Source organism: Odocoileus virginianus, chromosome 10, assembly GCF_023699985.2.
Source record: "Odocoileus virginianus isolate 20LAN1187 ecotype Illinois chromosome 10, Ovbor_1.2, whole genome shotgun sequence".
In the NCBI taxonomy this organism is placed as follows: Eukaryota; Metazoa; Chordata; class Mammalia; order Artiodactyla; family Cervidae; genus Odocoileus; species Odocoileus virginianus.
In genome coordinates, this window is record NC_069683.1 from 18027708 (window position 1) to 18049926 (window position 22219).

The 22219-nt window shown below is 38.4% G+C and overlaps 1 protein-coding gene across 8 annotated transcripts in view; it reads left to right on the top strand.

Annotated features, from left to right (window-relative positions):
* LRRC4C (leucine rich repeat containing 4C) overlaps positions 1 to 22219 on the top strand; it is a 1326823-nt gene that overhangs the window by 401908 nt on the left and 902696 nt on the right. The gene's annotated exons all lie outside the window — the stretch shown is intronic.

Genomic DNA, 22219 nt, shown 5'->3' on the forward strand with positions numbered 1-22219 from the left:
CTTCTCCTATTAGACGTACTACCAGGTGTCAAATAGACAGGTAGTGGGAAGCTGCTATGTAGCTCAGGGAGCTCTTCTCTGTGCTCTGAGATGACCTAGAAGGGTGGGATGGTTCTCTGTGCTCTGAGATGACCTAGAAGGGTGGGATGGCAGGGGTGGTGGGCAGACTCGGGAGGGAGGGCATGTGTGTATACTTAAAACCGATCGCCCATTGCTCTATAGCAGAAACGAACCCAGCATTGGAAAGCAATTGTACTCCAATTAAAAACTAAGTTAAAATATAGGAAATAGTTGGCCTTCCTTTCTGTTGCAGCCAATAGGCTGTACAAGGGAATGGGTAACCAGAGGGTGAATGATGATAGGAATTCCAAACCAAACAAGGTTCTAAAAATATACAGGAAAAGATTTGATTCCGACCTATGATTCAAAACTCTATTAGCAACTCGTACTTTGAATCACCCGTTTTTGTCTGATGACTATTCTGGTCCTAACTAATGAATAGTTCCAGTCACACTAATACTTGACTCAGTGAAGAGTGCAAATGCCTTACCATGACAATTAAGTTCTGCAATTCCCTAACACGGGCATTGCTAAAGCATTTCCCATTAGAGGAGACAAGTAGAGATTACTGTGCTAAAACTACTTTAGTTAAAAAAAAAATCCTTAAGTATTGTTTTGAGCTCAAATACTTAAGACAGCAAAGACTTTTAACATTGTAAATGGGAAAAACTTGAAAAGAGATATAACTTCTTTTAAAATCACCTCAACGTGGGTCCGAGTTGAGTAACTCAATACTTTCCAGTCTAGAACTTCTTAAGGTGGAATAAAAGACCACCTTACCTGCCTCCTGAGAAACCTGTATGCAGGTTGAGAAGCAACAGTTAGAATGGGACATGGAACAATGAACTGTTTCCAAATTGGGAAAGGTATACATCAAGGCTGTATATTGTCACCCTGCTTATTTAAATTAGATGCAGAGTGCATCATGTGAAATGCCAGACTGCATGAAGCACAAGCTGGAATCAAGATTTCTGGGAGAAATATCAATAACCTCAGATATACAGATGACAACACCCTTATGGCAGAAAGTGAAAAGGAATTAAAGAGTCTCTTAATGAAAGTGAAAGAGGAGAGTGAAAAAGCTGCTTAAAACTCAACATTCAAAAAATGAAGATCATGGCATCTGGTCCCATCATTTCATGGCAAATAGATGGGGAAACAATGGAAACAGTGACAGACTTTATTTTCTTGGGCTCCAAAATCACTGCAGATGGTGACTGCAGCCATGAAATTAAAAGACAATTGCTCTTTGGAAGGAAAACTATGACCAAACTAGACAGCATATTAAAAAGCAGACATTACTCTGCCAACAAAGGTCCATATAGTCAAAGCTCTGGTTTTTCCAGTGGTCATGTATGGGTGTGAGAGCTGGACAATAGCAAGGACTGAGAGCTGAAGAATTGATGATTTTGACTCTGGAGTTGGAGAAGACTCTTAAGAGTCCCTTCAACAGCAAGGAGACCAAACCAGTCAATCTTAAAGGAAATCAACCCTGATTATTCATTGAAATGAATGATCTTGACGCTGAATCTCCAATATTTTGGCCATAAGTTGAATAGTGTGGACTCATTGGAAAAGATGCTGATTTTGGAAAGATTGAGGGCAAGAGGAGAAGGGGATGACAGAGGATGAGATGGTTTAATGGCATTGCTGACTCAATGGTGGAGAAGGAAATGGCAACCCACTCCAGTATTCCTATCTGGGAAATCTGATGGACAGAGGAGCCTGGTTGTCTATAGCCCATGAGGTCACAAAGAGTCAGACACGACTGAGCAACAGAATACCAACACACACCAACTCAATGGATGTGAGTTTGAGCAAACTCAAGGAAATAGTGAAGGCAAGGGAACCCTGGCCTGCTGCAGTCCATGGGCTCACAAAGAGTCGGACAGGACTGAGCAACTGAACAACGACTGAATATAGTTCATTCAATTTATATATATATATATATATATATACACACATATATATATATATATATATTTTTTTTTTTTTTTGGTAGAGTTACATTATTACCAGATATGGCTTCAGACTCCAGGTATAGCTTAGCTGTGTCTTCTGTTTCAGGGTTTCACAAGGATGCAAGCAAAGCTGTCAGCCAAGGTCTGGAGTTCCATCTGGCTTTGACTGGAGAAGAACTGCCTTAGCCCACGTGGTTAGTAACAACCTATAGGGCTAAGGGTCTCAGTTTCTCACTGTCAGGCAGAGGCTAGCCTCAGTTCCTTGCCACGTGGATGCTTCACCGTGGCTACCTGTTCTATCAAAGTCAGCAAGGGGAAGCACTTACTCTCATGTAGCAGAATCAAGTAAATGACATCCCTTCACCTTTGCTATAACATATTGACTAGGAGCAGACCCCAAGTCCTGCCCTTACTCCAGGTTATGAGTAACAGGATGCAGGGATAATTGATAGTCTTTTTACAGTTTCTGCCGTACTTATCCATGAAATGAGAATCAGTGTCTGCTGCCTGGTTGATGGCTTTGAACCAATAGAACTGAGAAACATACTGTTTAATTTTCAGAAGCACACATTTTCAATTCGAAATGTGTGTTTTTAGTGGTTTCTAGAATTAGATTTTATGGATTGGTTCAATTTGGTTGAAAGAGACAAATAAAAACAAAAATGAGGACCTGATATAGCATCAACAACTTTTATGTCACCAAAAATATGTAAAGAAAAAGCAAGAAGCCAATATAATTAGAATTTTTTAAAACAGAATGATTAAACACCAAAAAGGGCAAACATCTCAGAATAAGGAATAGTCCTTTTTATGAAATGACTATATTTTATTTTAAAAGTCTAGATTTCTGTTTTTATTTCTTTACCACAGATCCACAAAAAGTTAGTCACCACCCTTCGCCAGTTCTCAGATTGGCATTTGGAAACTATTGCAGCATAGAAATGAGATTCTTTTTTAATAATTTAAGATGTATAATATGTTTAACTCCTAAAGAAGTTAACTGGATTTACAACTTAAATATGGAGCAAAATGAAACTTTTAAATATGAAAGGGAGCAGAGACCATTAAAGGAAGCAGATGGAATAGACAATACCAGATGCCAAAAAGAAATGAACAGAAAGTAGGGCACCAAATTTGGCTCCAAGGTCTTTGGCCATCAGGTTTCCTTATGTAGATGACATGTTTGGATAAGAGACGTGTGATTCCAACTGAGGAGAAATGATTTTTTCCCTGGGACTCAAACTCCATCAGAATATAGCCCATGAATTTTTCTGTTGAGGACTCTTATCTTTCTTGGAGTTTTCTAGTTTTCTAGAATTTTGAGCAATGTCCTTTTTTTTTTTTTTTTTAATGTGGACCATTTTTTGGGTGTGTTTATTGAATTTCTTACAATATTGCTTCTGTCTTATGCTTTATTTTGTTTTGTTTTTTACTGTGAGGCATGTGAGGTCTTAGCTCCCTGATCAGGAATGGAAATCACACCCACTTCATTGGAAAGTAAAGTCCTAACCACTGGGCCTCCAGGAGGTCCCTGAGTAATGTCTTTTAAACAGAATTGTTAATATTTGCAGAGAGAGTAATATATATTCAGACTTCTCCATTATCTTTGCATATATCCTTTGAATCATTATATCCATTATATCACTCACAGTGGGTAGGATGTCTACAAACAAGATAGGATGGGTAGGTAGTCAGATACAATGTTTTATCCCAGGAATACGTGGTTCTGGTTATTTTACCTAATACAAAGCAGAACCTAGAGGATTTAATAAAAAGTGTTAGAGATAGGAAGATTGAGTGGTCTGGGTTATTATAATTTGCTCTGTTGCTATGAAATCTGATAATTTTTTTGAAAAAAAAAAAAAAAAAACAAAACTTTTTTAGGAAAAATTAACATATGATCATCTTTTAAGGTGAACTTACTCTTCTTTGCTTGCTCTTAATGATTATATTGGTTGCTAAGGCATGCTGTATGCTATTGCCCAAACTTGAAAAAAGAATAAAAAGATTCAGTAGTGGAGAGATCAGTGGTTTAGAGTGAAAAAGAAGGATAAGGTGAAATTCAATCAAGAGGCCTAGGCAAGCAAGAGAAACAACTAGAAAAGCTCTCCTGTGAGAAAAGCAGAGGAAGAATCAGAATTGTAACATCACAAAAAAGAATTATAGCATTCACTGGAAAAGCAAAAACAGGAGAATGAAATTCAGTCTCTAAAGAGCATAGTTTGGATAGCTGTTGCAGGGATCAGTTTAAAAAGTAAACAAAGACAGGACATTAGAATATAATTCATGTTTTTCTCCTGCCCCGAGACTCCTGGAGGGGTTGAATTCCAGATATGCCTTGGTAAACTGAATTCTCCGAATAGTTGACTTGTGTAAAAGCCAGCTGTATAAAAGACGGTGTCAATTCATTGTTCATGTCTTTGCAGTTCAAGGGTGGAAAGAAGTACAAGCAAGAAATGGGAGAGGATGTAGGTTAGTAAAATCATCAGCCTTTATCAGTCAGCTCTCCCGAGAAAACTTTATGAGGCAGAGCAAGAGAGAGCTTTTATTTATTTATTTATTTATTTATTTTTAGTGTTCGACCCGTAGGTCACGCACAAAGTATTTCTTTTTTTTTTTTCCATTTATTTTTATTAGTTGGAGGCTAATTACTTTACATCATTGCAGTGGTTTTTGTCATACATTGAAATGAATTAGCCATGGATTTACATGTATTCCCCATCCCGGTCCCACCTCCCACCTCCCTCTCCACCCGATCCCTCTGGGTCTTCCCAGTGCACCAGGCCCGAGCACTTGTCTCATGAACCCGACCTGGGCTGGTGATCTGTTTCACCCTAGATAATATACATGTTTAAATGCTGTTCTCTTGAAACATCCCACCCTCGCCTTCTCCCAGAGTCCACAAGTCTGTTCTATACATCTGAGTCTCTTTTTCTGTTTTGCATATAGGGTTATCGTTACCATCTTTCTAAATTCCATATATATGTGTTAGTATACTGTAATGGTCTTTATCTTTCTGGCTTACTTTGCTCTGTATAATGGGCTCCAGTTTCATCCATCTCATTAGAACTGATTCAAATGAATTCTTTTTAATGGCTGAGTAATATTCCATGGTGTATATGTACCACAGCTTCCTCATCCATTCGTCTGCTGATGGGCATCTAGGTTGCTTCCATGTCCTGGCTATTATAAACAGTGCTGCGATGAACATTGGGGTGCACATGTCTCTTTCAGATCTGGTTTCCTTGGTGTGTATGCCCAGAAGTGGTATTGCTTGGTCATATGGCAGTTCTATTTCCAGCTTTTTAAGAAATCTCCACACTGTTTTCCATAGTGGCTGTACTAATTTGCATTCCCACCAACAGTGTAAGAGGGTTCCCTTTTCTCCACACCCTCTCCAGCATTTATTGCTTGTAGACTTTTGGATAGCAGCCATCCTGACTGGCGTGTAATGGTACCTCATTGTGGTTTTGATTTGCATTTCTCTGATAATGAGTGATGTTGAGCATCTTTTCATGTGTTTGTTAGCCATCTGTATGTCTTCCTTGGAGAAATGTCTGTTGAGTTCTTTGGCCCATTTTTTGATTGGGTCATTTATTTTTCTGGAGTTGAGCTGGAGGAGTTGCTTGTATATTTTTGAGATTAATCCTTTGTCTGTTGCTTCGTTTGCTATTATTTCTCCCAATCTGAGGGCTGTCTTTTCACCTTGCTTATAGTTTCCTTTGTTGTGCAAAAGCTTTTAAGTTTCATTAGGTCCCATTTGTTTATTTTTGCTTTTGTTTTTAAAATTCTGGGATGTGGGTCATAGAGGATCCTGCTGTGATTTATGTCGGAGAGTGTTTTGCCTATGTTCTCCTCTAGGAGTTTTATAGTTTCTGGTCTTACATTTAGATCTTTAATCCATTTTGAGTGACCAAGTGGGCTTTATCCCAGGAATACAAGGATTCTTTAATATCCGCAAATCAATCAATGTAATACACCACATTAACAAATTGAAAGATAAAAACCATATGATTATCTCAATAGATGCAGAAAAAGCCTTTGACAAAATTCAACATCCATTTATGATTAAAACTCTCCAGAAAGCAGGAATAGAAGGAACATACCTCAGCATAATGAAAGCTATATATGACAAACCCACAGCAAGCATCACCCTCAATGGCGAAAAATTGAAAGCATTTCCCCTGAAATCAGGAACAAGACAAGGGTGCCCACTCTCACCACTACTATTCAACATAGTTTTGGAAGTTTTGGCCATAGCAATCAGGGCAGAAAAAGAAGTAAAAGGAATCCAGATAGGAAAAGAAGAAGTGAAACTCTCGCTGTTTGCAGATGACATGATCCTCTACATAGAAAACCCTAAAGACTCTACCAGAAAATTACTAGAGCTAATCAATGAATACAGTAAAGTTGCAGGATATAAAATTAACACACAGAAATCTCTTGCATTCCTATACACTAACAATGAGGAAACAGAAAGAGAAATTAAGGAAACAATACCATTCACCATTGCAACAAAAAGAATAAAATACTTAGGAGTATATCTACCTAAAGAAACAAAAGACCTATACATAGAAAACTATAAAACACTGATGAAAGAAATCTAAGAGGACACAAACAAATGGAAAAATATACCGTGTTCATGGATTGGAAGAATCAATATTGTCAAAATGGCTATACTACCCAAAGCAATCTATAGATTCAATGCAATCCCTATCAAACTACCAACGGTATTTTTCACAGAACTAGAACAAATAATTTCACAATTTGTATGGAAATACAAAAAACCTCGAATAGCCAAAGTAATCCTGAGAAAGAAGAATGGAACTGTAGGAATCAATCTGCCTGACTTCAGACTATACTACAAAGCCACAGTCATCGAGACAGTATGGTACTGGCACAAAGACAGAAATATAGATCAATGGAACAGAATAGAAAGCCCAGAGATAAATCCACGAACCTATGGTCACCTTATCTTTGACAAAGGAGGCAAGGATATACAATGGAAAAAAGACAACCTCTTTAACAAGTGGAGCTGGGAAAACTGGTCAACCACGTGTAAAAGAATGAAACTAGAACACTTTCTAACACCATACACAAGAGAGAGCTTTTAGAACCAAAAGTGAAAGTGAAATTCGCTCAGTTGTGTCCAACTCTTTGCGACCCAATGGACTGTAGCCTACCAGGCTCCTCCATCCATGAGATTTTCCGGATAAAAGTACTGGAGTGGGTTGCCATTTCCTTCTCCAGAGGATCTTCCAGACTTAGGGATCCAACCTGGGTCTCCTGCATTGTAGGCAGACATTCTACCCTCTGAGCCACCAGTGAAGTTTGGAACCAAGGACATGGGTTTTTATCAAGAACTCATTAAATCATGGTGTTAAGCTTCAGGATACAAAATATTTTGTCAGAGTTGGAGGGTTTTTTTTTTTTTTTTTAATGATAAAATGTTTTAGGGATTCCAACTCATTCAGCTTGAGAAACTCTAGAATATAAGTTTATTATGAAATCCCAGGGCGTGTCTAATGTTGATAGTCAAAAGATCACATCCAGAGAGACTCTGTCTTTGAGTAAATACAGCCTTAATTTTAGTCTGGGAGTAGTTCTTCATTTGTAGGCCTCTCACACTAACCAGGAAGTCTCTAATTTGATTTAAGAATCACCAGTTATTAATAGCTGTTACACTTGGCATTGTTTAAATATTTACATGCCATTGACCTCACTACAACTGTTCAAGAACTATAATGGTATATCCAATTTTACCGATAAATATACTTAAGCAGAGAAGCGTTAAATAAACCTTTCAGGGTCACAGAGCTATAGAGTGATGAAATTGTGATTCAAATTTAGTTCTGATTGGTTGTAAATACAGCTTTCTTCGCCTCTGTGCTATGATGCCTCCTTGATGTTAACTGCCAATCCTAGTGCATTTGGAGTTATTACCAGAGGAGATGGTAGAAATGAACCCATGGATTACCATTTTCCTCCCAATCAGTGGAGTTTTCTTCCATATCCCATCTATGAGTTGATCATACTTTAATGGGTCATTGGTAAATTCTGTCTTACTCATTAAACAGAAGTTTATTGATTTTCAACTTTCATAGTTGAAAGATGTTGTCTTTCAGACCATAAAGACAATGTCCATGCTTTTGGGAATCTTCATAGTCTTTATGCCTGGGATACACTTAAAGCCACATAAGTATTATGTCAATGCCCAGGATAGGGTATTTTCCCATTTTAGTAAATGACACAGAAATTCTGTTACTTCTAAATACAAAATTCATTTTAAATCTGTACATGCATTCTAAGTCACTTCAGTTGTGTCCAACTCTTTGTGACCCTATGGACTGAAGCCCTCCAGGCTCCTCTGTCCATGGTATTTTTCAGGCAAGATTACTGGAGTATGTTGCCATTTCCTCTTCCAGTAAATCTGTACATGTCTTCTTAATTTCACTTCCACTTGCTCTCATTGCTTCTCATCTGATTAATACAATAACATCCTATTAGCCATCCTCTCTGATTTTGTCTTTGCTTCTATCCAATCTATTTCTTACACAGCCGCATACTAACCTAACTGAGTTAACTTTCCAAAGCTTAAATTTGCTCAGGTTATGTCACTACTTCAATCCTTTCAGTGGATCCTCATTGATCTTAGCATAAAACATACTGTTTTCAATGCCCTACCAAGCCCTGTATAATCTAGCACCTAACTCTTGAAACTCTGCAGATTAGTCTCCCCATTCACAATGCTTCTCACTCTCCCTTTCTTAAACAGTAATATATTTATGAGGTGAAGTACCTTATGTTTTGACTATCCCAAGAGAAAAATAATCAAAGGAAATAAACTAACAACAAAAAACTGGAAGTATACAAAATAAAAAAGCAGGGAGTTGTCTTTTTTTTTTCTTTTCCAGAATACACTTTTTATTGGAATGTAATTGCTTTACAATGATGCATTAGTTTCTGCTATACAATGATGTAAGTCAGCTATATGTATACATAGACCCCTTCCTTCTTGAATCTCTCTTCCACTTCCCCATTCCATCCCTCCAACAAGTCAAGCCCATTAGTGTTTTTAGGGCTTTAGACTTCTTTTCTCTCCCAAGGGCACTCCTCTCCCTCTCAATACAAGGTTCCCTGCAGCATTCCTGGCAGCTACATCTGTCAGTGAAATTCACTCGATCTGTACAGTGTAATGGAATAATTCACATGGTAAAGAATCTGCCTGCAGTGAGGGAGATCATGGTTCGATCCCTGGGCTGGGAAGATTCACTGGAGGAGGACCATGCCAACCCCCTTCAGTATTCTTGCCTGGAGAATCCCCTTGGACAGAGGAGCCTGGCGGGCTATAGTCCATGGGATCTCAAAGAGTCAGACACAACTGAGTGACTAAGCACAACAACAACGGAATAGAAGTTCAAGGTTTTAACTCCTTAACAATAAATCTATACTCATCACAAAATGAAACCATAGAGATTTCTGAGATGAATGAAAGTGTACAGTCTCCAGATAACATATTAGCCATTACACAAGGAGCACTAGAAATTTTCAAGGTGAACAAAAATATCAAGAAGAGAGATTAAGACTACACTGAATATCTTAGCTCAATATTTCCTCTTACAGATTTTCAGTGCACTTTGCTGTTATTCAGTTTGTTATTTAATTTGCAAATGTAGTCACCTACCCATGCACCTACCTTTTCTTGAATCCATTTGTTTTTAGTATCTACATCTTAAAAAGAAAAAGTTAAAACAAAGTATTCTGCTGCCAAGGATTTTAGCATAATGTAGAAAAGTTATGACAGGGGCAGAAAGTCAAGTACAAAATTGAGAGTTTGAGAAAACTGGGAGAGATCCATTGATAAAATGCTTTAGGAGACAAAGAGGAGAAAATACTCTCGGGAGGACTTGATGCTTAGCTTTATAACTTGACCTCAAAGGACAAAGAACTCCAAAAGAATGATTAGATCTGTCCCAAGCAGAAAAACACCAGTTATACAAGGAAGGAAGTCTGGGCACAGTTGGTGTTTCTGGAACATAAGGGTTCAAGTTGAATAGTGAAAAATATAAATAGATGAGACTTGGGTTCGCTTATACCTTACAGTCCTGAAATCATATTAGATTTTTAACTCTCTGATTAATATGGAGTCATCAGTATCTTTTGAGCGAAGAATAGGGTTACCAAGGCTTTACTTAAAGGTGATAAACCTTGGTAATCTTTCTTAATTAAAAAAAATGTGTTTTATTTTTTAATTATTTTTCATTAAAATAGAATTAACATGCTTTAACAGTCACCGCTTTAATACATACAGGTTCCTGGGCTTTAGTACATTCACAGTGTTCACTACTATCTAATTTCAAAGCATATCCTCATCCCCAAAGAAACTCCACACCTATTAAGCAGCCATTCCCCAATCCTCCCCTCTCCCCAGCCCCTAATCCACTTCCCACCTCTATTAAGTTGCCTATTCTGGACATTTCACATAAGTGGAAGCAAAGAATTTGTGACCTTTCATGACTGGTTTCTTTCCCTTAGTGTAATTTTTTCAGAGTTTATCCATTATGTGTTGCATACAATAGCTTAATTTTTTTTATGCCCAATATCCCATTGTATAAATAGACTACATTTTAATTATTTATTGCTCAGTTAAGAGGCATTTGGATTTTTTTCTACTTTTTGGCTATTATATACAGCTATGAACATTCATGTCCAGTTTTGTATGAACATATGCTTTCAGTGATCTTAGGCAAAAAAGTCATTACATAGAAACAGGATGTTGCCTCACCCAAAATTTGGTTTGCATGTCAAGACTGCTGTTGCTACACAAACCAAGAGGGTATGGAAAATTTTTATAATGAGACTTTCTCGGGAGAGCAAGGCAGGCCTCCTAATCCAGCCCAAAAATTGCTAAAGGGGGAAGGAAAAGAAGACTGGCTTGAGTTTTTACTTAGTGGTTAGAGGACAGAGCTAGGGTGATGATCCCACACAAGGGGAGGAGGCTCAGTAGCTTGAATCACCCAACAATGCCAAAAGAGGGAATACCTGGGCTTTTGTATTAGTTTGGTCAGAGAAAGATGGTGGTGAGACTTAAGAGCTCTTAACAGTCAAACGTCAAAAAATGAAGTTAGATCCTATTACAGAGGAGAGTTGCTGGATGGTTTGCTGATTCTATGTTTAGCTTTTTGAGAAGATGTCAAACTGTTTTTCATAGTGGCTGCACCATTCTACATTACCACCAGCAATGTAGGGAAATTACAACTTTTCCATATCATCACCACTGTCATCATCACCATTATTATCATAGTATAATAATACTAGGGTATTAAGTAGTATCTCATTGTGGTTTTGATTTGAATTTTTCTAATAAGCAATAAGGTTGAGCATCTTTATGTGTATAATTTGCCTTTGATGTATCTTCTTTGGGGAAACATCTATTTAAAGCCTTTATCAATTTTTAAAATTGGGTCATCTTTTTCTTATTGAGGGCTGATGTTCTGTATATATTGTGAATACAAGACTCGTCAAATGTATGATTTGCAGATATTTTCTCCTATTTTGTGAATTGCGTTTTCACTTTCTTTGTGATATCCTTAGGTACAAAAACATTTAAAATTTTGGTAAAGTCCTATTTATTTATTTTTCCTGTGGTTGCTTTTGCCTTTTGCTGTCATAGCCAAAAAGCTATTGCCTAATTTAAGATGACTAAGATTTACACCTATATTTTATTCTAAGAGTTTTATTTACAGTATCAGCTCTTCTGGTTTGGTCTTTTACTCATGTTATTTATTATATATGGTTTGATTTAGGGGGTCCAAATTCATTATTTTACATGTAGATATCCAAAACCTGAGTAATCTTGATATCCAGAAGGATTATATTCTCAATTTGCAAATATCATTGTTTTTATGATAGTCCGTGTAAATAATAGACAATGACCCCTCAAGAATGGATAAGGAAGCTATGGTACATATACACCATGGGATATTACTCAGCTATTAAAAAGAATTCATTTGAATCAGTTCTAATGAGATGGATGAAACTGGAGCCCATTATACAGAGTGAAGTAAGCCAGGAAGATAAAGACCAATACAGTATACTAGTGCATATATATGGAATTTAGAAAGATGGTAACGATAACCCTATATGCAAAACAGAAAAAGAGTCACAGATGTACAGAACAGACTTTTGGTCTCTGTGGGAGAAGGCGAGGGTAGGATGTTTCAAGAGAACAGCATCGAAACATGTATATTATCTAGGGTGAAACAGATCACCAGCCCAGGTTGGGTTCATGAGACAAGTGCTCGGGCCTGGTGCACTGGGAAGACCCAGAGGGATCGGGTGGAGAGGGAGGTGGGAGGGGGGACCAGGATGGGGAATACATGTAAATCCATGGCTGATTCACGTCAATATATGACAAAAACCACTACAATATTGTAAAGTAATTAGCCTCCAACTAATAAAAATAAATGGAAAAAAAAGTTAAAAAAAAACTTACCAAATGGAAGTAATTTCTAAAGAGTTTTATTCTGTTTGTTTTTATAACCAAGAACTGTCACATTTTTAGACTCTGTGGGCTTCTCCGGTAGCTCAGAAGGTAAAGCATCTGCCTGCAGTGTCGGAGACCCAGGTTCAGTCCCTGGGTCAGGAAGACCGCCTGGAGACGGGAAAGGCACCCACTCCAGTACTGTTGCCTGGAGAGTCCCATGGACGGGCCATGGGGTCGCAGAGAAGCAGCCACGGCTGAGTGGCTATCACTTCACGTCACTTAGCTCTCTCTGAGGCACAGAAATAAGGGAGGGCAAATGGCTTTGTTTTCTGAACCGCTTGTCACCGTAAACCTAAGTCTGTCATTTCATGAGACTTATGATCAAAGCAGTGACCAGCAGAGGAAAGCAAGCAACAGCGACGTGAAGATGCTGGGTGGTGGCTAGGCTCATTCCCAAACAACTGAATCACTGATGCACGGCAGTCCCTCTGCCTCAAGATGTGCACAATTTAAATTTTTGTTTCAGCAAAATTAGACATAACTTTAAGTCAGGGAGGGCTTCCCTGTTAGCTCAGCTGGTAAAGAATCTACTTGCAATGTGAGAGACCTGGCTTCGGTCCCTGGGTTGGGAAGATCCCCTGGAGAAGGGAAAGGCTACCCACTCCAGTATCCTGGCCTAGAGAATTCCATGGATGGTATAGTCCATGGGGTCGCAAAGAGTCAGACATGACTGAGCGACTTTTACTTTCACCTTAAGTCAGGGATCTACAGAATTGCTCTGCAATACTCCAGACAATGACTGTTCTATCCCCAATTGCCATCACATTTTAATCGAGACTAATTTCTTTAATCTTCTCTTTGCCCTAGAGTCAGACAGACAGTGTGATATCTCTAGAGTTGGCCACATAGCACATGTACGGTCGTTGAGCAAGTGTTCTGTTTTCATACTCCCTCTGGGGCCCAAGAATTAGAGTCAGAAAGACATACTCAACAGTCCCTCCACTTATTAGCTATGTGATTTAGGTTACTTAGTCTTACTAAGTCTGTGTCCTTGTCTGGTGGAAAAAAAAAAAAAAAAAGAAAGAAAAAGAAAAAAGGGAATGAAGCTTTCCTTGTGCAATGAAAGAGGAAAGGAAATGAACCATGGTTGCCAAGCACCTAACCCAATACCTGGCACTCAAAACACAGAAGCGCATGTTACAATCATGTCTTTATAAAGATAATACACAATTCTTACTTTAAAAGCATTTCTAAGAACAAAACTCAACCATTAAAGCTCTTTGAAACAATGATGTTAACCAACAATATAGTCAGTTCATATGTTCTTGTGGATAAAACAGGCCTAGCTTCTCTGCTCTTTTCCTTCTGATTAGCTCTCTGGTCTTTAGATTTTAGCAGTCAGGATGAAAAATAAAAGGCACAACATAGTTTTGTAAACTTTGTGATTGTTCTGTAAAATTCTGTAAAATTTGTGATTGTTACTTCCTTCTAGTAGACACGATGGCCATGAAGTGAGAACGGTGCTGTGACTTTTGTACCTACTTAAAATTTACTGTGTGGAAATTTCCATCATTTTCGGGAGTGGAAGAAACCCACAGGTTGCTCTTTGACTCAGCTTCAGGCTTCCCTGGTGGCTCAGTGGTAAAGAATCCATCTGCCAATGCAGCAGACACAGGATCTATTCCTGGATCAGAAAGATCCCCTGGAGAAGGAAATGGCAACCTACTCCAGTATTCTTGCCTGGGAAATCCTTTGCACACAGGACCGTGGCTGGCTACAGCCTATGGGGTCACAAAAGAGTCAGACACAACTCAGCGAGTAAATGACCACTACCACAAAAGGTGTACTTCTCTCATGGAGGTAGGAAAATCATTTCCAGATGTAAATCAGCCTCCTACAATAGCTGGGCAATATCTGCATTACAGAGATATTACTGATCCCATCTGGACAAGGACTCCTTGGACCCCTCACATTACTGAGCTGATTTGTTGTTTTCAACCAAAGCTCTATGAACTCACAATTGGCCTTCTCTCATCTGTTTAACACCAAAGGAGCACATATCTTTATTTGAAGTCTGCAGGAGCTCCCAGAAAAGTAAGAGCATTTGGCCATGGCAGATTAAGGCATCAGCGTCAACCCATCCTCCTATCTCCATGGTCGGGATTATTTTATCCATCCAGTAGCAAATACCAGGTAGTAATTATATTTCTACTAACTTGCTTTCAAATGCCAGGAGGGTATAAATATTCCATGGGAGTGAGACAACCCAGAGAAATGTAAAAAGACAGGAAAAGTAAAGAGTGGGTCTCTTCCAATATCAACTGTTAACTATGCTGGCTGGGTATTCCATTTAAATATTTTGCCTCAGTTTCCCCACTGACAAAATGAAGGAAATCAAGCAAAAACCCATAGATCTCTTCCAATTTTAAATTCTGTATGTGAGTCATTAAAGAGACATATCCTTTGTCTTAGCATAAAACTTATGAGATTAAATGACATCAGTGTATAGTCTTCGCCAGTAAATAGCAAACAATGGGAAAAAACCAGTGATGAGTAATGATTTTCAAGAAATGCTTGTTGAAATGGATGACAGGAAGCATCTAACTACAGCTAAGAAAAATGGGTGTTAATGAGCTATCAAGAGGGCTCAAGGTTACATATTCAAGGGAGAGGCACCATAGACTTCAGGTGAAATGCCCTGATAGCTTTTATGGCTGAACTACAGTGAAAATATTCCAGAAGAGACTTGGATCAATACAGCTACACTCAACCACACTGAATACTATGCATTTTAAAGACAATGTAAATGTCTTTTAGCTCATGGAAAAATTAGTTTCCATGGGGGAGATTTAATGCAGTTTTCTGTACCAGTGGATCTGGTGATTGCCTTCTAAGCAACTCGTTTGAAAATGGTAAATATTTACTTTATTCTCTGAACTTCTGAAATCTATAGCATACCACTTAACACTTTGTTAGATCTGAAAATGGACTGCATGTATGTATGGATGGATTGCTACCACTTTCATTTGTAAGTTTCCTATGGTAGTTAAAAAATTTGTTTCTGTTCTCACCAGGTCCTAGACTCAGTCTGATCAAAAGGATATCATTAGACAAAAAAAAAAAAGAGAGAGAAGGAAAACTGTTACTGATTATCTCTCACTGTTTTGGAGTCAAGAAGACTGTTAAGATAAACAATGGATATTTGGGAAAAGACTATTCTGAATACACTGATTTCCTGGATTCTCCCTCCCATGCTAAACCATTGTCCAGATGACTGATGGATTGTTTGGCAAAATTATTAGCCTACAGTCAAAGATTCATATTGTTTACTTGTGCATGCTTGCATTTCTTCTTCCACCAGTGTGACATGGTGCAAAGTTTTTCTTCAATTCTTTCTCTTGTTACTAGAATATATATACTCCCTCTTGCACTTATCCAGGACCCTACCAGTAATCTTATTAGTCATATTGTCTAGCTAAAATTTTCCTGGGGCCATGTGACACTCATACTTTAGCTTATAAATCTCACCCACAGGAAAGATGACAGTTCTTAAATTATCAAAAATTTGGAGTCTTATTTCTCCTGCTCCATATTGTGTGTATCTGATAATGAGGCTGGGAGCTTGCATATATGTTGTGTGATTTTGAAAAGTCATTTGACCTGTCATTTCAGGGTTCTCAGTCATCAAAAGGGAACTATAAATCCTTATCTATCATTCTCAGTGGTTATGAGGTTCAGGTGAGAAATGTGCTAAAGTGCAATAGAAATAGTGTAACTGAACACTGCTGACTAATAATACAGACTGTTTATTATCCATGATTATTTAGTATCCTTCTGATTTTGCCTCTTTTTTTTATCATAGTGATAATAAATGCTAAGGGTGAGAGTATAGCATCAGAGAGCGTTGGGTACAGTAGTTCATTTTGTCACTAACTGCACAAACTTGCATAATTTAATTTCCCTGAGCCTTAGTTTCCTCATCTGTAAAATGACTATGAGAATGGCATAAGAATGACTATGTATCCTGGATATTTAACTGAGATAATATATGTAAGTGACTTAGCCTGACACAGAGTGACGACTGAAATATTAAACATTATTATCGACCTAGAAAGTAAGTGGAAAGAATAACCCTCGATACAGACTTTCTTACACAGCAAGTTTGAGGAATAGGAATGACATTTAACATCTTCAGTGAATAAAATCCCCTTGTCACATCCAACATCTTGGGAAGACAGGGAAGAGCTGCTTATAATTCAATAACGTTGTCTTTTTACACATGCTCCTGGTTTGGTCTAAGGCCATAAAGTTCAAGAACCAAGAGGATTTGAGTTTCTCTTCCTAGGACTTGCCTGTTTGGGGTGCAAGTCAATCTGGTTCTCCCACATCCATTTCAGGCACTGCTGAAACAAAAGAGGGAACAATTCAGTCCTTTCACATCAAAGGCTCTGGGTTAAATTCCTTCCTTTGTATTTCTTCCCTTGCCAAGAGGTTCTACTCTGTATCATCTTTTGGGGATTGGATGAGGCTTGCAGGGAAACAAAGAAACAAACCAAAGCAGGTGGTTCATTGGAATGCGAAGGTGCAAACCAGGGACTCCTTTTGTCTGGTAATTGTCTCCCAGCTCACAATTACCATCCAGGCCAATTAGAGTCTTTCCACGTGGTAAGAACTGAAAGACAGCTGCTTGTTTACTACTGGTCGTTTGTGTCCGTGATTTGTCTGTGGGTTTTTCATCTAGAATTTCACCCAGGGTGGAAACATTTAACCAAAAAAAAGAAGGTATCCCTGGTTGACACAAATTAACATGCAAAATATGGGTCAGCATGCAACTCTATTATTCTATTGCCCATTAGCAAACTGGAGATTTCATTACAGTACAGGTCCCTGAAGATCTAAGAGAAAAATGATGTGGGTGAACCACAGAGAAATACTAGAGAAAAGGTGATGAAGAAGGGAGCTTTAGGGAGGTGGAGAGAGCAGAGTTGTGGCAAGGAAATGTGCATTATACAGTGAATTATGCTTCAATTTTAATCTTTCCACCTACACTCCTTCTGGTCTCTCCATGTGGCTCATTTTTGCTCTGACTTTTAAGTTAAATAACTTAAAAGCATAAATTGGAAAAAAATTTGTTTTGCGGAGAAACATAGTTAGATGCTTGTAAAGGAGCTTAGAGGTCAGATTTGGGTGAATGCTAGTGATATTAGCTAACAAGCCTTTAAGTAAACCCTTGCTCTTTAGGCGCCACACCTGCTTTCAATTTCCCTGGCATGTTTTTGCCTCTGTTTACAAGTATTGTAACTGCAATTCAAGATCTGGGTATTTCAGAAACCCAATATATCTGCTATTATGTGACAAAGTTTATCATCATGGAACAAGTAGCCTGGCCCAATGTATCAAGGAGACATTCAAGACACAAAAAGGTTGACAAATAAACTCCTACAATTGTAAACCTTCTTAGTTGGAATGGGATTACAGTTCCTTTTCTTCCTTTGTTTCCCTTTAATTTATGGATCTGTGCCAGAGAATTGAGGTACATAAGTTCTTGTCCACATATTTTGATTTAGGAAGTTTATCTTTAGCACACTACAGTTGTAGAAGAGCAACAATTTAGACCCATACACATTCCAGAAGCATACATGCATGACTGTATTTGTGAGTACATACCTATAGATATATATATATATATGTTTGTGAGCATGTGTGAATTCTGAATGTGTATATGTGCCAGTGTGTGAGAATGTGTGTGTACACATTCAAGTACTATATATGTGAATTGTGTGAGTTAGTGTGTATGTGAATGAGTGTGTGGTTGTGGATGATGATTCCACCACTACTCACTGATGGCTCCCAGCTTATAATGGTCATGCAGCATAATGTATGTGATAAAGTTATATGGAATCCACAGTGCTATATGAGTCAATTTCATGATAACTCTTTCCTATCTGATGGGCCATACATAATCCGCTAGGCTCCTCTGGCCATGGGATTCTCCAGACAAGAATACTGGAGTGGGTATCCATTTCCTATTCCATTCATTATCATAGATTCCTACATAAAATACACTATTTTGACCCTTTAAGAGAGCTTCCCTGATGGCTCAGGAGGTAAAGAATCTGCCTGCAAAGCAGGAGATGCAGGTTCGACCCCTGGGTAGGGAAGGTATCCTGGAAGAGGAAATGGCAACCCATTCCAGTATTCTTGCCTGAAAAATCCCGTGAACAGAGGAGCCTGGCTATAGTCCATTGTGTCGCAAAGAGTTGGACATGACAGAGTGACTAAGTAGGCACAGTGCTTTAGAATGGAACAGTTCTGCAAGTCAGTCATCACAGTGTCTGAATATCTTTATGCTGACTTAAAAAAAATTACACAATGTGAGAATTGTGAGTTAAGTTTTCTTGGGGGCAGAATGAGAACTGTAGGCTCTGATACAGCACCTCAGACAGCTCTGAGGAACTGCTCCACAGAGGCAGCGGGGAGGTTATTATGTATGTTGTTTTGCTGAGGGGGGAGTACATGCAATCAAGCACATATTTTTTGCAGAAGGTTTTTGCTAGTCACAAAGAGCCGTCATCAACATGAAGGATTGTAGTGTTTTTCTAGATAGGACGATATACAAGAATTGGGCTCATAAAATTGACACCTGAAAATATCTAACTATCTAAAGTCCTGTTCTGCCCGTTTTTTTCCCTCATTTCTGCTCTCCACCCTGAATGCCTTTCAGAGGGTGTTGAAAATCAGCAGCTGCAACAGCACCTGATTTAATCTTTGTAGAAGGTAAATGGCAAGTGCCAATTTGTAGTCAACATTTATATGTGGTCAGAAAATCCCATTTAAAACATTAGGAGATATATATAATATACATATGTATCACAAGCTTTCCTTTCCCAGTAATTCTGAAAAGGCATCTCTAATACCATTAGAAACAAGCTCCTTTGCATATTCTTTATCACCCCACCCCCTGACTTGGCACCAATAACTGTACCTATTCTTGCTAAGAATTTCCCATTAATATTTTGCAGTTTGGGAGCAAGATACTCCACCCTGTGCAGAAAACTGGAATGAGAGTGTTGCTTCTGCACATTTGGCAGTTTCAAATAGGGTGGTTCTCATTTCTCAAAACCTCTTCAATGTACTATTCCAGGAAAGCGTATCCATTTTGGAGGTGACCTCTTGGATTCTTTAAAAGATAAACTGAGACATATTAAACCTTTTAAGTGTCTATTTGAGCAAAATCAACTTGAATCAGACAGCATCCAGTCTAGTGGATAGAAAGGAACTCTGAGGAACTGTACAAAATGAAAGACTTTTATAGACAGAAAGGAGCAGCAATAAGAAAATTACCCTCGACAGCAAAGTTGTTTGACTACAAAGCACCCTTGCTTTAGGAGACAGCAAGGGTGTATCAGATGGGTTTCCCTGATGGCCCAGCATTAGAGAATCTGCCTGCAGTGCAGGAGACTTGGAAGACTTGGATTCCATCTCTGGATGGGGGAGATCCCCTGGGTCAGGAAGGATCCCCTGGTGTCAACTTAGTCCAGTATTTTTGCCTGGGGAATCCCTGGCCAGCTACAGACCACAGAATCTTAAAAGTGCTGGTCACAGCTGAGCGACTGAGCACACACACAGGGTCAGGCAGATGCCCCAAGTAATGTTGATCAGGTGATTCTTGATTGACTGCTTTCAGATTCCACTTCTGGGAAAACTGAAACTAATTTTTTAAGTCTTAGTTTGGTGATGCGGGGTTTTGCATAAGCACCTGCATTTGGGCCCGTTGTCTTTTTTTTAGCAAGTCTAAAATTCCTTTTAATGGCAATCTTTTTCATGGGATTAAAAACTTCCTCTGGTTTCAGCCTACCTTTATAACCCAGGTGGTGTTAAGTAAATCTGCCGAGAACACAGAAAGAGTTGTTCTGGGGCGTGTGTAACTCACTCTAAAAAATAAAAATAAGATGAGCCAATAAATAATATTTTAAACAAGGAAGAGGCTCCAGCTTGCAAGATTACATCTAGATTCAAGGGTAGTTAAATACCAAAGAAAGCCCTTGTATATTTAATCAGATGGAATGCTTCAAATTGAGTCAATATTAAGCCCTTTGATTTTCTAAAATGTCACAGTTTGTATAAATTTGAGACATTTATTTTAGATTCAGGTTGGGAAGTCTTTTATCATGAGTCTGAAGACTTTCTCTGTACTCCCTTGTTATGGCTGAAGTGTGGAGACTGAGGGTTCTGATCTGAGATCATCATCCAAAGGAAATGAGAGTTTCAGCTGAGAATCGATATTGAGAGAGTGCCATTCAGTCTGAAGTATAATGTGAATTAAGTCAGTGTTCCTCTGAATCTTTGATTACTTCTTAGCTACATGGAAAGTCCCTGTTAAAACTGAGGTGTTGTATATGTGTGTTTATATAACCTGTATGCATAATGTAAGATAGTCAAGGTTTAAAGGATCTGAGATCTCGAGACTCTGCATATAGTAGGTATTTTCTTATTGAGGGACTCATTCCTCAATCTAGATTTTTTGAGATATACATTCTTTTGAAAATTTGATGAAACCATCCCTAAAAAAAAGTCACACATGAATGTATACATGCTTTCACATGAAATGCCCAGGGAATTAAAGATCAGCTAGACTTGTGGGTGCGCAGAGATTACTGAGGCTCCAAATATACCTCCACAAACCAGTTTAACTTCTTTTTCCCACAAGCAGAAACTGAGGCCAAGAAATCAGGTGAGTAAAAGAGTCCAGGTATAAAATAATAGGGAATGGTGAGGTCTACGGCAAACTGAAATATGCACCCTTTTAAAGAGTTTCTTTATTCCACCCCAACCATTTGCTGACAGAGGGAAAAGAGGCCCAGAGCCATCAGATTTCCTGGTATGTCAAGAGAAGTCTAAACAAATATCTGCTTAAATGTAAAATTTCTTCATTTAAATTAATGACAACTAAAACCAATTATTTAAAAACTGTTGAACTGGGCAAAAGAACTATCCTGTTTCTGGTTATAATGCAGCAGTTTATCTTTCTTTCAAATACTGTGTTTTGTATCAGTTCAGACTGTCCCATTCATATTACAAATATTCATTATGCTTTGATATATTCAAAACCCTGGGCCAACCTCTGTAAAAAGGACAAAGATGAATACAAGACTGTTTGATATCTTGAACTTAATACAGGAATCCTGATGTAGAACAGGCAGAAAGGTTATGCAGATGTTTATGTGGAAAGAACACTTAGTGATTGGGGGGGGTGGGGTGGGAAGAAGCAATGTTCTGGGTCCTCCGAGGGCTTCAGACTTTCTATTATATGAACTCATATGACCTGATACATGAGGGTTATACCTCTTTGAGATCCATAAGTATTCTCTCTTTGTCTAGTCTGCTTTAGATATTATTGATTTTGCGGTAGGATTGGGGAGGGGTACATACTCCTGGGGATATGTGAGGCTCCCCAGGGAGAGACCTGACAGCTAAAAGGGGAATTGTATTCAATTCCCTTTCTTTCCTTTAATTGTTCCTTAGCAAAGGCCCAATAGGACTTGCAAATAGAGATTCCCTTCCAGCCAAAGTTTTCACAATAATAGCAGTTGCATACAGGAATCATTCTACAAATACAAATATCCAATTCACTCCTTTTTTAAAACTGGCAGAGTATGTTTAAATTCAGCTCTGTAATGCCTGTCCTACACATTATAATGAAAAGAAGAAT